Raw genomic sequence first — 14134 nt, forward strand, 5'->3', positions numbered from 1 at the left:
GTGCCAACTTGCAACTTAACTCGTCCAAATGCCGCTTTGGGCAACGCCAAATTTGCGTACTCGGCCATCTTGTTAACGCTGCGGGCGTTCAACCAGACCCTGCGAAAGTCCGAGCAGTTCGCGACTTCCCCACACCCCGCTCAGCCAAAGACGTCCGAAGTTTTCTGGGACTGTGCTCCTATTTCCGTCGTTTTGTCGAGAAGTTCGCTGAAGTAGCCCGTCCTCTAACCTGCCTCCTCAAAACGGATGTCGCATTCACCTGGGGCCAACAGCAAGCAAACGCCTTCTCGTCGCTCGTCGACATTCTCACCAATCCACCAGTCCTAGCACACTTCGACCCATCTGCTGCCACGGAGCTTCGTACTGACGCCGTGGCCACGGCATAGGCGCAGTGCTCGCGCAGCGGCAACAAGGAATGCACCACGTCGTCGCGTATGCAAGCCGACTGTTGTCGCGCTCGGAACAAAATTATTCCATCACAGAACGCGAGTGCTTAGCTCTCGTCTGGGCCATTGCGAAATTCCGACCGTACCTGTATGGCCGACCATTCTCAGTTATTACGGACCACCATGCGCTTTGCTGGCTCTCCTCACTCAAGGACCCTACGGGACGCCTTGGTCGCTGGGCGCTGCGCTTACAAGAGTACACTTTTTCCGTATCCTATAAATCCGGACAACTTCACAAGGATGCCGACTGCTTGTCCCGTTACCCAGTCGATCCCCCTGACACAAGGGAAGATGAGCAAGAGGCGCTCGTTCTTTCAATTACCGACTTCACCGACATAGCTGCTGAACAACGCCGCGACCCCTCTTTGCGTGCTATTATCAATGGTCTGCACTCTCCCCACCCTGACCACTCCTTACAACTGTTCGTTCTTCACAACGACATCTTGCACCGCTACAACACCCGCCCTGATGGTGCTGAGCTTTTACTCGTTGTTCCTGTGCATCTTCGCTCAGACGTTTTGGCCCAGCTGCATGATGCCCCCTCCGCTGGACACCTAGGGGTGTCACGCACGTATGACCGCATTCGCCGCCGATTCTTTTGGCCTGGCCTCTACCGTTCTGTGCGACAGTACGTTGCGGCATGCGACCGCTGCCAGCGCCGCAAGACACCTGCTCTGAGACCTGCTGGTACCCTCCAGCCCATTGAAGTACCAGATGAGCCATTTTTCCGAATCGGCCTCGATCTTCTAGGACCCTTTCCCGTATCGGCCACCGGTAATAAGTGGATTGCTATTGCTACCGACTACGCAACGCGGTATGCCGTTACACGCGCCCTCCCCACCAGCTGCGCTACTGATGTAGCCGATTTCCTTCTTCATGACATCATTCTGCGTCATGGTGCTCCTCGTCAGTTGATCACCGACCGCGGCAGCTGTTTTCTATCTAAAGTAGTCGACGAGCTCCTGCGATCCTGCTCTACCCACCACAAGTTCACTACAGCGTACCATCCGCAAACCAACGGCTTCACGGAACGCCTCAACCGTACCTTGACGAATATGTTAGCGATGTACGTCTCCAAGGATCACAAAGATTGGGACATCCACTTACCTTTCGTTACCTTCGCAAACAACAGTTCACGTCATGATACAGCTGGATTTTCCCCTTTTTACCTACGGTTCGGTTATGACCCGCCTTTGCCCATGGACACCATGCTCCCATCTGACGCCGCCTCATCGACTACTTATGCTCGTGATGCCCTGGCCCGAGCTGACATCGCTCGCCAAGTCGCCCGGGATCGTTTATGTGCCTCGCAGCTTAACCAAAAGAGTGCTTACGATCGCCGGCACCGCGACGTACAGTACTCTCCGGGGTCACTCGTCTTGCTGTGGTTCCCATCACGTCGTGTTGGTCTCAGCGAAAAACTGATGTCCCGTTACGTTGGCCCCTATCGCGTCCTACGCAAGGTCACCAGCGTGACCTATGAGATAGCTCCACTCCATACCACGTCAGTACCAGCTTCAGTCCCGACCGATATAGTGCACGTCTAGCGGCTTAAGCCATACTTCTCACGCCCCGAGAATTGATCGCACCGGGACGGTGCTTCTGCCGCCGGCGGGTAATGTCACGGGCTAAGTAGATGCCTGAGGATGACGACGACGAAGTGCTGAACGGGAACGTGCTCGGACTGCAGCAGCGTCGTACGCATTAGCTCGCCAGTATATTCGCCAGTACACATTTGTTCATCAGTGTATACTTTATTCCCCGTAACAATATTGATTATGTTATTAAAACTAGCGAATTTTCATGCATCTTTTACGCTGGTTGTTAGCTACAGTGCTCAGGCGGACAACGGCACATTCCTGGGCCATGATGCTGGTTTGGCAGGCGTTCGAACGCACTTCAGTGGTAACTGCATATGCTGTCTGTTCGTTCGCAAGTTGTCGATATGTTGAGTCTCGATTGAGTTAACGTCTAGCACCATTCCAAACGTTCTCTTATCAGATGGCCGAGAGAGAGAGAGAGATAAATAGAGAGGAAAGGCAGGGAGGTTAACCAAGCTTTGCTAGGTTGGCTATTCTACACTTGGGGGGGGCAGAGTATAATAGAAAGGAAAGAGATAGAAAAAAGAGAAGTAAGAATCGGAAGGATGAATGTTCAGATCGAGACTACACAGCGCGGTCTCGCACTGTTCTTTCACAAGCGTTCTTGATGTCTGGTGGTCCTTAAGAAGTACAAGAGGGCTTTCGTGGCTTTGCGTGTATGGGAGACTGTCGGCCAAGATCTCAGAATCTTCTCTTCTGTAAGCGGCCGTGAATACAGCTGACAGAGCTTGGCTTCCATAATACGCCGTTCAGACTGGTATGCTGGGCAATTGCGTAGAATGTGTTCGAGCGTTTCCTCGCAGACGCGGATGTTGCATGCCGAAGTGCTCGCCATTCCAAGGAGACGAGAGTACACAATCGTAAATGCCACGCCCAACCTGATGCGACACAGTAAAGTTTCAGCGCATCGTGGGAGCCCGGATGGCAAATGAAGTTGCAAGTTTGGGTCAATCGAGTACAGGTGCGTGTTCGAGAAACCCTGCGTATTCCATTGTAGGAGAGTTATACGGCGATCAAGTGGCCGACTTACCCACAAAGACAGTGGTCCTATTTGATGTATTTTTTCAACCGCAGTTGGCGACAGATGTGACTTTTTATGGGATATTACAAGACCAAAAACTGCTCTTTCAGCTCATCCTCGTCAACACGAGATATATGTGAATAATCGACATCAAATAAAAGGAGCCATGTACCCAGTTTGAAGTTACGTTGATAAAGTTGAATATCGTTTATTAAACAATACAACATATCACGACTTAGGAAATAAAGCCTGTTTTTTATAGCTTCACAAACCATACCTTTCGACAACTCTTGCGCAGCACAATGAAAGCAGCTTGTATAGTTCAGATGCATTCGCAAACTGTGAAGAGAAACATTGAAAGTGCTGACAGTGAAACGGGTTGATGTGCACTAATGATCTTCAAGAGTTAAGAGCTGCGCAGTAATGCACAAACAAAAGCAGTGTAATTGACAAGGTCAGTGTAGCTTCTCTGAAAACATTTCCTTATTTTGGTTTCCAAATAATGAAAGATAGCAATTTTTTTCTGATAATAATACTAGTATGTAAGGAATTACCTCTTAAAAACCACGATGAAATGAAGAGAAACGCTGTAGTGAAGAACTTCAAAAATAATGTCACCTGGTGGCCTTTAGGTTGCATTGGCATCGCAGCGTACGCGAGCCTCTGTCATTTGGGCCCCATCGAATTGTGTATGTCTAGGTCGGAATCGGCTCCACTACCTTCGGATCAGCAGTCGAGCATGCTCTGTGTTGAGAAACTTGACTCCAGCGTTTGGTTGGTGTTTATAAGCATTTTCATGTGAAATTTTGTTGTAATCGGAATCTTCGTATATGTATTTGTGAGTCTAGCCAGCTGTAAGTCTAGAAATGGGTGCCACAAAGCCGTTGAGGTTTTAGTTGATTCGAAGTTTCGCGTCGGGGGATGTGGAATATCAGTGTATGATGCTAAGCTACAGTTATAATGATGGTGCAAGGGCTCGCTGTGACCGAAGTGAATATTTATGCTTAGACGTAAGAGTATAAAATTTTGTGATATACCTGCTCAATGAAGAATAATCTCGACGTAGTTAGAACTTGCATATATCACCTCCTATACTACGCCATAGGTTAACATCTCTGTGGTTTACACCTTCGTTAGGTGATATCGCCATTCCATTTTCTAACACGGAGGTGGATGCCAGCAAATCTGCAGTGCTTGTACCACAAACTATGAACTCTGATGCATTTTCTGCTCAAAGGTGGATGTGGACATTCATGCATCTATGGGCACCCACTCCAGACTGTCGCCATGATGCGGCCGGCCGGTAGCCCTGCCTTCGCAGAAAATCACCGAGTGCATGAACTACGTTGTTTCTTTTACCACCCAGACGATTATCTGCCACTCTCCGTACATCACAACGGGGCCTGCCAAGATTTCGTAAATTATAACTAGCCACACATGCACTCAGCTTCTATTTAGTATTTTGTACTTGAGGTGAAAAGCATCTTCAAAGTATAGTTGGCCTAACTATAACTCACAACATGCTGCGCAACTGCAAGTACTCAAAGTTTGAGGGAACAAATATACTATTAGATAAATTTTAAGGGTATGTATGGTTGCTAACCAATATAGCACCCGCGAACAGGCATAAAGCATGCGAAGGGTACAACTAGAACTTCGTCGTTTGTGTCAGCAGTGTTTCTCCTATAAGCTCCTTCTCGTGGTGATCGACATCAGCCAAGTAAGCATTCCTGGCCTGTAAAAAAAGTTGCTCATAAAACATGAATGCGGTTTGTAAAATCAGTGGCACGGAACCCGAAAATGATACTAACCGGTAGCTTTCTCTCATGACGAGCAGGAATGATGCTTTTCCAGAAATTAAATGCCGGGCCGTGACAGAGATTGCGCTGCCATTTTTCCTTTTTCATTTCACCTAAAACACATATTGCAGTGTAAGGTTCAGAAACATTTCACACAAGATATTGAGTTTACTCACGTACTGGATTGCGAGCTCTTGGGCCACAAAAACATCACAGCCGTATGCAGGTTTTCAAAAAGTACAACCCTAAACTTGTTAGCAAATGTAGTATTTTTTATTTTTAGGGGCGAAGCTCCTTAGGGCGTGGGCTGTGCGTCCCCTGTATGTAGCCACCTCTAGTTTAGTTCTTGCAGTGTTCACTAGATGGCGGTACCGTCCCCTGTATGTAGCCACCTCTAGTTTAGTTCTTGCAGTGTTCACTAGATGGCGGTACCGTCCCCTGTATGTAGCCACCTCTAGTTTATTTCTTGCAGTGTTCACTAGATGGCGGTACCGTCTCCTGTATGTAGCCACCTCTCGTTTAGTTCTTGTAGTGTTTACTAGATGGTGGTACTTGTAGCTGATGATGAAAAGATGCAAGATGTTATAAACTAGAAAGCGGTACTTGTAGTTGATGAAAGACGCGAGATCTTATAAAATAGGAATGATGTCACATATGGCGCGTGTCATTGGTTGAAGGCAATCGTTCGATTTAGTGCGGCGACGTACGCTAGGGGGAGCGATGTAATAAAATCGAGTGGGCAAAATGTACAGAGGATTCATGGTTTACCAGGTTTACCTCCGGAGCTTCGCCCACTCATCATCATTCACTTCGTGGATATGGCGGCACTTTTTTTCTTACAAAAAACTTCATTATAGCCTTCGATTTTTATCAAACCTCATAAAGCAATATTTTCATGGTCTTTTACGTATTGCTACTTTGGCAGATACGTAAAAGAACATCGTGTAACGCCACTGCATTGTCTCCTTGGTACGGTTTCCCAGTCGCAAAGAAACGCGCAGAATTTACTGAGCATAAGCCTGCCGAATGTCATGCTTTTCTGCCTGAAGTACATGTAGGTCTACGTTCTAGGAAGTGACAAGAATCGGCCCTTAAGTACAACCAGTTGCTTACAAGAAAAGGTAATAGTTACATGTGAATATTTTTATTACCTGTGGCAGCACTCACGGCAACGCCAATTATTAGTGTGGCAAATATAGTGAAAAAACTGGCCCACAGGTAAGACAGACGGAATGGAATGAACGGTTCTTCACGGCTGCATAAAGAAAAAAAAAAGAGAGACCGAGCTCTAACTCTTAGGTGCTCGTGCACACAGGACCACAAGTGCACGTGCAGATATGATCGCATAATTATAGTGGCAATAAGCTCTATCTCGAAGAATCGTGTACAAGCGAAACTCACATCTAAAAGAAACTGTGTAGTTCTAAAATTTGCTTTTTTTGGTGTTTACAAATATATACCACATCCGTATTTGAAGGAGCATAAAATGTAGTATTATTATGTCAAGGGCACTTACTGCGCAATGAGAATCCAATCAGCCACCTTCTGGGCTCATAATAATTTCCAGCATATTAGCTGAAAACGCACTACATCATTCAGTTTTCAGAGAGAAAGAATTTTCAATTGACCTATTTGGTGTCTCGACAATACTGGTCGGCAAGATATATGCATCTTGCTTTAATTATAAAAAATATTGGTATTATTGAGCCATTATTTCATGTGGTAACAAAGACTGCATTTGCTCAATGATCCGATTAAGCTATTCTAGCGTGAATGCATTGGGAAGATTTGGTCTAACTTACGGAGTCGGTGTGACGAGGAACGTTGTATTTACTGAAGAAGCAATGCTACTTTGATTCCCAGGGCAGCTGTCAAGAGACACTTCCATTCGGGGAGGTCTTCTTCCACTTTGAATAATTGTAGTGATGTGGCAGAGTTGGTAGAGAACCATCGAAAGTGTTGCCACACCAGCTCCCTGTGCCATATATATTTTGGTGCTTAAACAGAATGCTTAAAAGCAGATATCCAAAATGAGTCAACTACTTGGTATAAAACATGTAGCTATGGTATCTAGCAAAACGGGTAGCATTGTTTTATATATGTTACTATTACGTAACATTGAAGAATTGCATTCTCCAAGTAATTCGTAGTGATATCAATTATATGAATAGTTTCAGCAAGCTGTTTCCGTCACTCTCAACAATCTTCAATAACAAAATTCTGACGCATGCTACCTTTGATTTGATCATGGAATCTTCGCTCGGCGTTAGACAGCATATTTTACCTTTAAAATATTTATATAGTGTACCTCATTCACCGCTGGCAGTGCGAAGGACTCGGATGAGTTTCAGCGTGTTCACCCATCAGATGGCGCGAAGGGCGTGGTTCAAAGGATGCCACGATGTTCGGTTTTCGCAGGACAATGAGAAACGTGCTTTACGCGTACGACGTGTACTTTGCCCTACTGGTCACTCATGCTCATTGGCTCATGAGGAGGGCGGAGGAAGAAGGCTTGTACTTCAAATGGTTTCACCTCAAAGTTTGCGTTGAAGGTATGGGCCGCGCAAGCGCTACTTCAACTTCACTCGCATCAGTGCTTGCGTATGCGAAACGAGTGAGCTCCAAGCTTGAAAATCCATAGCATGAGTAAGTTGCTCGTGCTGAGTACACACTTCCAGCATGCAGCTGAAACACACGTTAAAAAGAAATGGCAGTTTTCACGTACAGTGGGAATCGATGGTATGCGAAGCATCAATCAGGAAGATTGATATGCCGCTTTCAAATTAGCGCAACGTTACGAGGCGAAAGTAAATTATGCCGTACATGACTTCCGTGTTATGATTATCGTGGTCAGATGTTTCATTTGCTTTCGTCATGTATTACGTTACTTGATACCAAAATTGGTATATATCGAGCTAGCGAGACGGCCACGAGCGTGCTATAAGCGTAGCATGTAGTCAAGTTTAACATGTCACAGATTCCATAATTATAATGTTTTTACGTGTCATTTAACTTGGTAGTCTATTCTTGTCACGTAATACCAAATTTAGTATATGTTGAGGTAGCAAAAGCAGCCAACACGCTATGAGTGTAGCATGGAGAGTCACGATTTACATGACATTCATATGATCATTATCATGCTTGGACGTGTCATTTACATTCGTCGTCCATTCACGTCATGTAATACCAAATTTGATATGTGTGGAACTAGTCAGACAGCCGCGAGCGCGCCATCGGCGCAGCATGTAGTCATGTTTTACGTCAAGCACATACCAAGATTATCACGTTTGGACGTTTCATTTACCTTCACCGCCTGTTCACTTCCCGCTATACCAAATTTGGTATATCTGAAGCTAGCGAAACGGCTGTGAGCCCATCATAAAGGGCCCAATACACTCCAACGTAACGTTGCTGCGTGCGCAGGCTGGGTGCAGCGACGCCACGCTAGCAAAACCCGAGCACTCTATAGTATGACGCCAGGCGCGATCGGCATGATCAGCGTCCATCAGCGCGTCCCGGTGGCAACTGGCACGAAGCGCAACATACTGCATTTCGCGCCGACGGCGTTTCCCAGACAGCACCACGTCTGCATCTCTTCGTGACGGAGGGACGTCAGGCACGCTCAAGCGCGCAAGCATCAAGGCAACGCAGTGCGGCGCTCGCTTGTGAATATATGGCAGGCAGATCGGTGCCTCGCGTGGCATCGCCGGTGTGACCCGACGAAACGACGCCGGCGCGCACGCGCGCATGTTCACGTCGAAGTGCATTGGCGCCTTGAGTGTGGCATGTAGTCATGTTTTGCATGACTCGCATCTCATGATTATCATATTTGCACACGTCTATGTACATACCTACGTCATCCATTCACATGGCGTAGTACCAAATTTGGCATATGTCAAGCTAGCAAAACGGCTGCCAGCGCATCATGAGTGTGGCGTGTAGTGATACTGTTACATGGCACGCATGTCACAATTTTCATGTTTGTACTAGTCATATACCTTCGTCATCCATTCATGCCTGTTATACCACATCTGGTATATGTGAAGTAATGAAACCACCGCGAGCGCATCACGAGCGTGGCATGTAGTCATGTTGTTACATGACACGCAGTTCATGATGATCATGTTTGCACCGCCCACATACCTTCATCACTCATTTACGTCCCGTAATACCAAATTTGACATATACGAAGGTAGCTAAACAGACGTGAGCGCATCGTGAGTGTGGTATGTAGTCAAGTAGTTACATGACACGCATATCATGATTTTAATGTTAGGGTCTGTCGCTTGTGTTCACCACGCACTCAGGTCATACCATACCAGTTTTACAACTTGTCATGTGAACGAAACCACCGCAAAAGCAGCAAGACCACGAAATGTAAATTAGGACATTTATGACATAAAAATGATTTTTACGTTATGACTAATCACTTATGCTTGTCATACAATCATGGTATGCTATACCACTTTTGGTATCGATACTATTATCGAAAAGGCCAGGAGAGCAAAATATTGTAGGGGGATAGCTAGATAGATAGATAGATAGATAGATAGATAGATGGATAGATAGACAGATAGATAGATAGATAGATAGATAGATAGATAGATAGACATGCAATGTCACCGAAGTTCGCGAAGAAATGCTTCACTTTTAATAACAACTGTGATAGTTAGTTTACGCTAGTATTGATTGCTGTGCGTTATTTTCATACGTCCTTTGTCTTTTAGCAGCACGTGCCATTTGTCAAGTTCTGACAGTTCTTCGAACTCTTTTTGTGTGCGTGTTTTTTTAAGAACGGTGTATTTATTAGTCACACGAGGTCGCGAAAGTGGCGTTGGTGGATATGTATCTTTTATCTTTTTCATATGTTCATCATATGCATAATTTCTGTTTTTCTCCTGTGAGAGCGAATCAGGGTGTTTCGATGTACTCCCTCTTCTATGCATCAAAAATACGCTTAATTACAGCATACACAGTAAGAACGACGCGTTCATCACCGTGAATGCATACGTGACCTGTAAGAAAAAACTAACACAGAATGCATTTATTTGCTTGATTTCCAGTTCCGCCAACAAATATTCAAGCCGAGAAAAGCTACAAAACATTGTTGGTAGTGTTTAACTATAGAGCGCTTGCATCATCGAAGTAGTGCTAAAGGACGCGGACTTAAAGGGCCACTCACCGGGCTCCTAAAACACAAAAAAGAGTGCAATGTTCTTTCCGGATATTTATTGTCCTTCTTGGCGCACTACTGTGACGTAAACTGTAGTTCCCGTGACGTCTACAGCGTAAATGCTCTCGATTCTTTAATTCACGCAAAATATCACGTGTGGCTTGTCTCCTGCACTGCTTTGCCGTGCAGCTGCCCATCCGTTCTTTTTATCGAATGGACGTTGGGCACAATCAACCGATCAAACGGTTTTCGTGTTTACAACTGCGCAAGCGGCGATAACAGTGTGCAGCCAAGAAGTGCGAAGTCCAGAGAGGCTCTTGCGCTTAGTGCCGCTTTTCCTCACGTGCATTCAAGAACTAAGGGGTGAGGAGGATGCATAGTGTGTATGAAGGAGAGAAGGAAATCACCTCATCTTTAAACACGGGGTCGTGAGTGGCCCGTTAAAACGAAACTTACAGAGAGGACCTTAAGTGTTAAGTCCTTCTGCCCTCTTTTTCTTTTGTCGCTGCTTGAAACATGCACTTTAATTGACTAGCGCGAAGTCCTATTCGTTTGTGACAAGATCGACGATTATGAATAAAAACGGCTCAACAGCAAACTGTGGTCAGCGGTGGTTACGCCTACAATATTCGCATTATGCGTGGAGTGTTTAGCTAATGGAGCTATGGTATAATACCGAAAGCTTCCTGCATCTGCTTTATTTGCCTTTTTGGAGTGCGTGTTTCTAGGTCATGGCTGAGAAAGACAAACACTAATAGGGAACAGTCGAGATGCTCCTCGTATGGAAGCGAATGCTCCTTTGTTCTGCTGGAGTGATTTGGGATGGAAAGCACGGACGGTATCTGTTCAACTAGAATATCGTGCAGTTGGGATGTTCAGAGTAGCTTCACCGCAGCGTTCACGAGCACGCCAAACACACAGGCATCTTAGCTACTGTAAGGCAGAATGGAGGCACTAGACAGTTATAGTATACCGGGCGTACCGTGATAGCGGGCGTACCGTGATAGCAGGATTGAAGTGTGTGTGCGTAGGTACGTACGTTACCCGTACCGCTTACCGTACGCGCGCTATTTTTCATATCTAACGCTACCGTGGCGGCGCAGGTGTACGTAGTGTACGTACAACGTGGTGGCGCGCTCGGACGCCTGCTTCGAAGTTATTATAGCGTACTTGTTGAAAGGTTCACTTTGTTCGCAACAAGCAGCTGTTTAAAGTGGCTTCGCTTGCCTTCAGTTAGCTTCGATGAACGAGCATTACGGATTAGTTGGCGTAACTTTTGAGATAGCTTCCCATTTGAAACGTTTCCAGGTCTAACTTCAAGATCGGTGTAAAGAAATCAGCAACACAAATGTTTTCGCGTTTGGTACATGGTTAATATTTATTCACTTTTATTGTTACTAAAATGAACTTACTGTAACAGTGCTTTGCGCGGTGGCATAGGCAAACATTCTCGTTTTCTTGTCGTTTTCGCTGTTCTTTAACTTACTCACTATCCAATAGGTGGTGCCCCCGTTCCAGCTGGGGCACGTAAATCAAGTAAACGCTATCCCGCTAAACTATAAGGCGCTGCGCACAGCTAACGTTTGCTGCAAGGTAACGCTATTTCCTTAACCTCCGCTATCGCGCTAACGGTAAACTATATCTGTCTAGTGTCTCAAGGGTGTATTATTCTAGCTGGTCGTAGCTAGAATATTAGGTCGAGTATTAAAGCCATTGCGGAATCACCATTCTTTCTCTCAACATGGGCTCAATGGCGGCGCCTCATTCTAGTTGTTTTGGCTGATGAACGGAGACAACCACCAAACCGCAATACATACCTTAGAATAAACAAATGGACATAAAACAGCCAGAAGACATAATCCCACAAATGGTGCTGTGATACCGTTGTAAACCACCAGGAACGCCTGAAACAAGAGCGAAACATTTATAGGCTCAGTATAAAAGAAGTGAACACCAGTGAGACGTTGTTTGCTAATATTAACTAGGCAACCGAAATAAGTGAGAAATAACATACGCAAAATTTCAGCAGAGCCGATATAATTCTTTAATGTATCAACCGCGTTGTAACTTGCTGCTACCCCTTATTCCCTGCAGGTACGTTCTTGTACCAACCAAGAGTGAGCTACTGTGACTGTATGTGCTCTGTAATGTATGTATGTGCTCGGTCTTTCCATATCTTTTCAGCCCATCTTTCAGTTTTCCCCTTCCTGTTCGGTGTGAAGGGCAGCAAAGAGGTTGTCCTAAACTAGTCAACCTCCCTGCTTTTTCTTCTCTACTACTCTCTTCTCTTCGCTCATGTAATGATGGTTATTCTGCCTCACAACCCCTTCTACTTTCCTCATGATTCTACTGTACGTTCTTAAGCGTACGTGACAAACATCCACAAGCAAACTCCCACAGGCATGCAGCTGAGAAAAAATATTTCAATCGAATAGTTTTCAGATATGTTCAGAAGTATGATCATATAGTTTCATAATCATCATAACAATAGGATGTCTTTCTTATGAAGACCGCGCTTAGAAAATACGTTTTGTAGTCTTTTTTATATGTAAAGATATCCATACACTTACCCTCGTCACAGAACCCATGCGTGCGCACAGCGTGCTGTAGAGTGTCATTACTATGCCCAAACCTAAAGCTGAGACAAGATAAAACAGTCCGTATCTTCGTCAATTTTAAGTAAACATAGTAGTATAAAGTTTACTTACTGGCACTCTACATTGATTTTCTTTTATGTAAACTGAGTATATATCGCTAAAAGTTCCACTAAAATATTAGAATGCATCATTTTTTTATTGAAAAAGCACTTTGAATTGCGTTACGACTAGTTGTAATTTTAGTATTTTGCCTCTTTATAGTACTGAAAACCCAACGGTTGCATTTTCTGAATGTATTTATTTTCAAATTGTTAGATCTGTTATTTGAAATGGACGAAGCATGAATAAGATAGCGAAGTGACATTTTTTTGCCGTGTAGCCGTTTTAGGTTTTGTCATATATAGATGAGTTCTTATTAGGCGATCGTATTTTAATGCTTGCCGCTGGTTAACTCATTTTAAAAAGCGTTTCACTTCTTCGAACACTTCATGTGAAAGTATTGTGTGAAAAAAAATGTTTTTGATAAAAATCACAGAACATTTCAGGGGTGCTTAGGCATGTTCCTTCTGTACTGAACAGAGAAGCGAGCTTAGAAAAAAGTTGCTGATTAGAAGAGGGCATTACGGAATAGATGGATATATATCTAGCGAAAATTCTATAGACATAATTGAAATGTATAGGGGCTCATGGTGAGAGGCTGGTATTCGTGCAATACTGAAGTCACATGATCTCATAAAATACAACAGATCACGATGCATTAACAAATGCTCTAAAATACCAGTTAAAGAACGTAATAGCTTATCTGATTTTTTCTGACCTCTTTGATCGAGTATGGTGTTTTAAGAACCACCTATACCAGCAAAACGAGTCTTTTCCTTTCATTATCATGAAAAATTGGAGGATATATAGTCATTTCTACGCATTTATCGGCGCAACACTATTTTGTTGCACATGCTAGGAAAATAGAGGAATGTACAGCACGATGAAAATAAAGGTTTTAGGACTGTATCTCAGCTGCGTGCTGAATGCTCACTGTGTCGTATTTTGAAGTATAGTATACCACAATGTTAACGCACCTACTAGCACAATTAAAGGACGCTGTGCTGTCTTGCTCTCCATATTATACTGAATGAGGTGAAACTGGTGACTGAAACTGTTTAGCGTACCTGTTCCACGCGTAATCCATAGCACATGATTCTCAGCACTTTTGTAATGATGGGAAATGATGTCGACGTACAGAATAGCAGCTTGAGAGTTGATTGTTGATGATACGGTGCTTCAGAAGGAGCGAGCAGGCAGAAAGAAAAATGCAAAAAACACAGTTTTCAGCCAAGTGGCAACTGTTAATACGTTCACTATCATTAAACCTGAAATAATTTACAGGTGTAACGTGCACCGAAAGCTAATGTTGTGTCTAATATGGCGGTAATCAATTCGATAAATCAGCCGCTAGAGCATATCACTACTGATTATCAAATTCAAAACAGGACCAACGAT

General features: G+C 44.5%; 1 long non-coding RNA gene across 1 annotated transcript; it reads right to left on the reverse strand.

Moving 5' to 3' along the window:
• Positions 1-6042: 6042 nt before the first annotated feature.
• LOC142784765 (uncharacterized) lies at positions 6043-11945 on the reverse strand. Its single transcript, XR_012888747.1, has 3 exons — positions 11858-11945; positions 6670-6842; positions 6043-6122 (listed from the first exon to the last, which is right to left on the reverse strand). It is a non-coding gene; the product is annotated as an uncharacterized LOC142784765 (long non-coding RNA).
• Positions 11946-14134: the final 2189 nt, after the last annotated feature.

Source organism: Rhipicephalus microplus, unplaced genomic scaffold (genome assembly GCF_043290135.1).
Source record: "Rhipicephalus microplus isolate Deutch F79 unplaced genomic scaffold, USDA_Rmic scaffold_15, whole genome shotgun sequence".
NCBI lineage: Eukaryota > Metazoa > Arthropoda > Arachnida > Ixodida > Ixodidae > Rhipicephalus > Rhipicephalus microplus.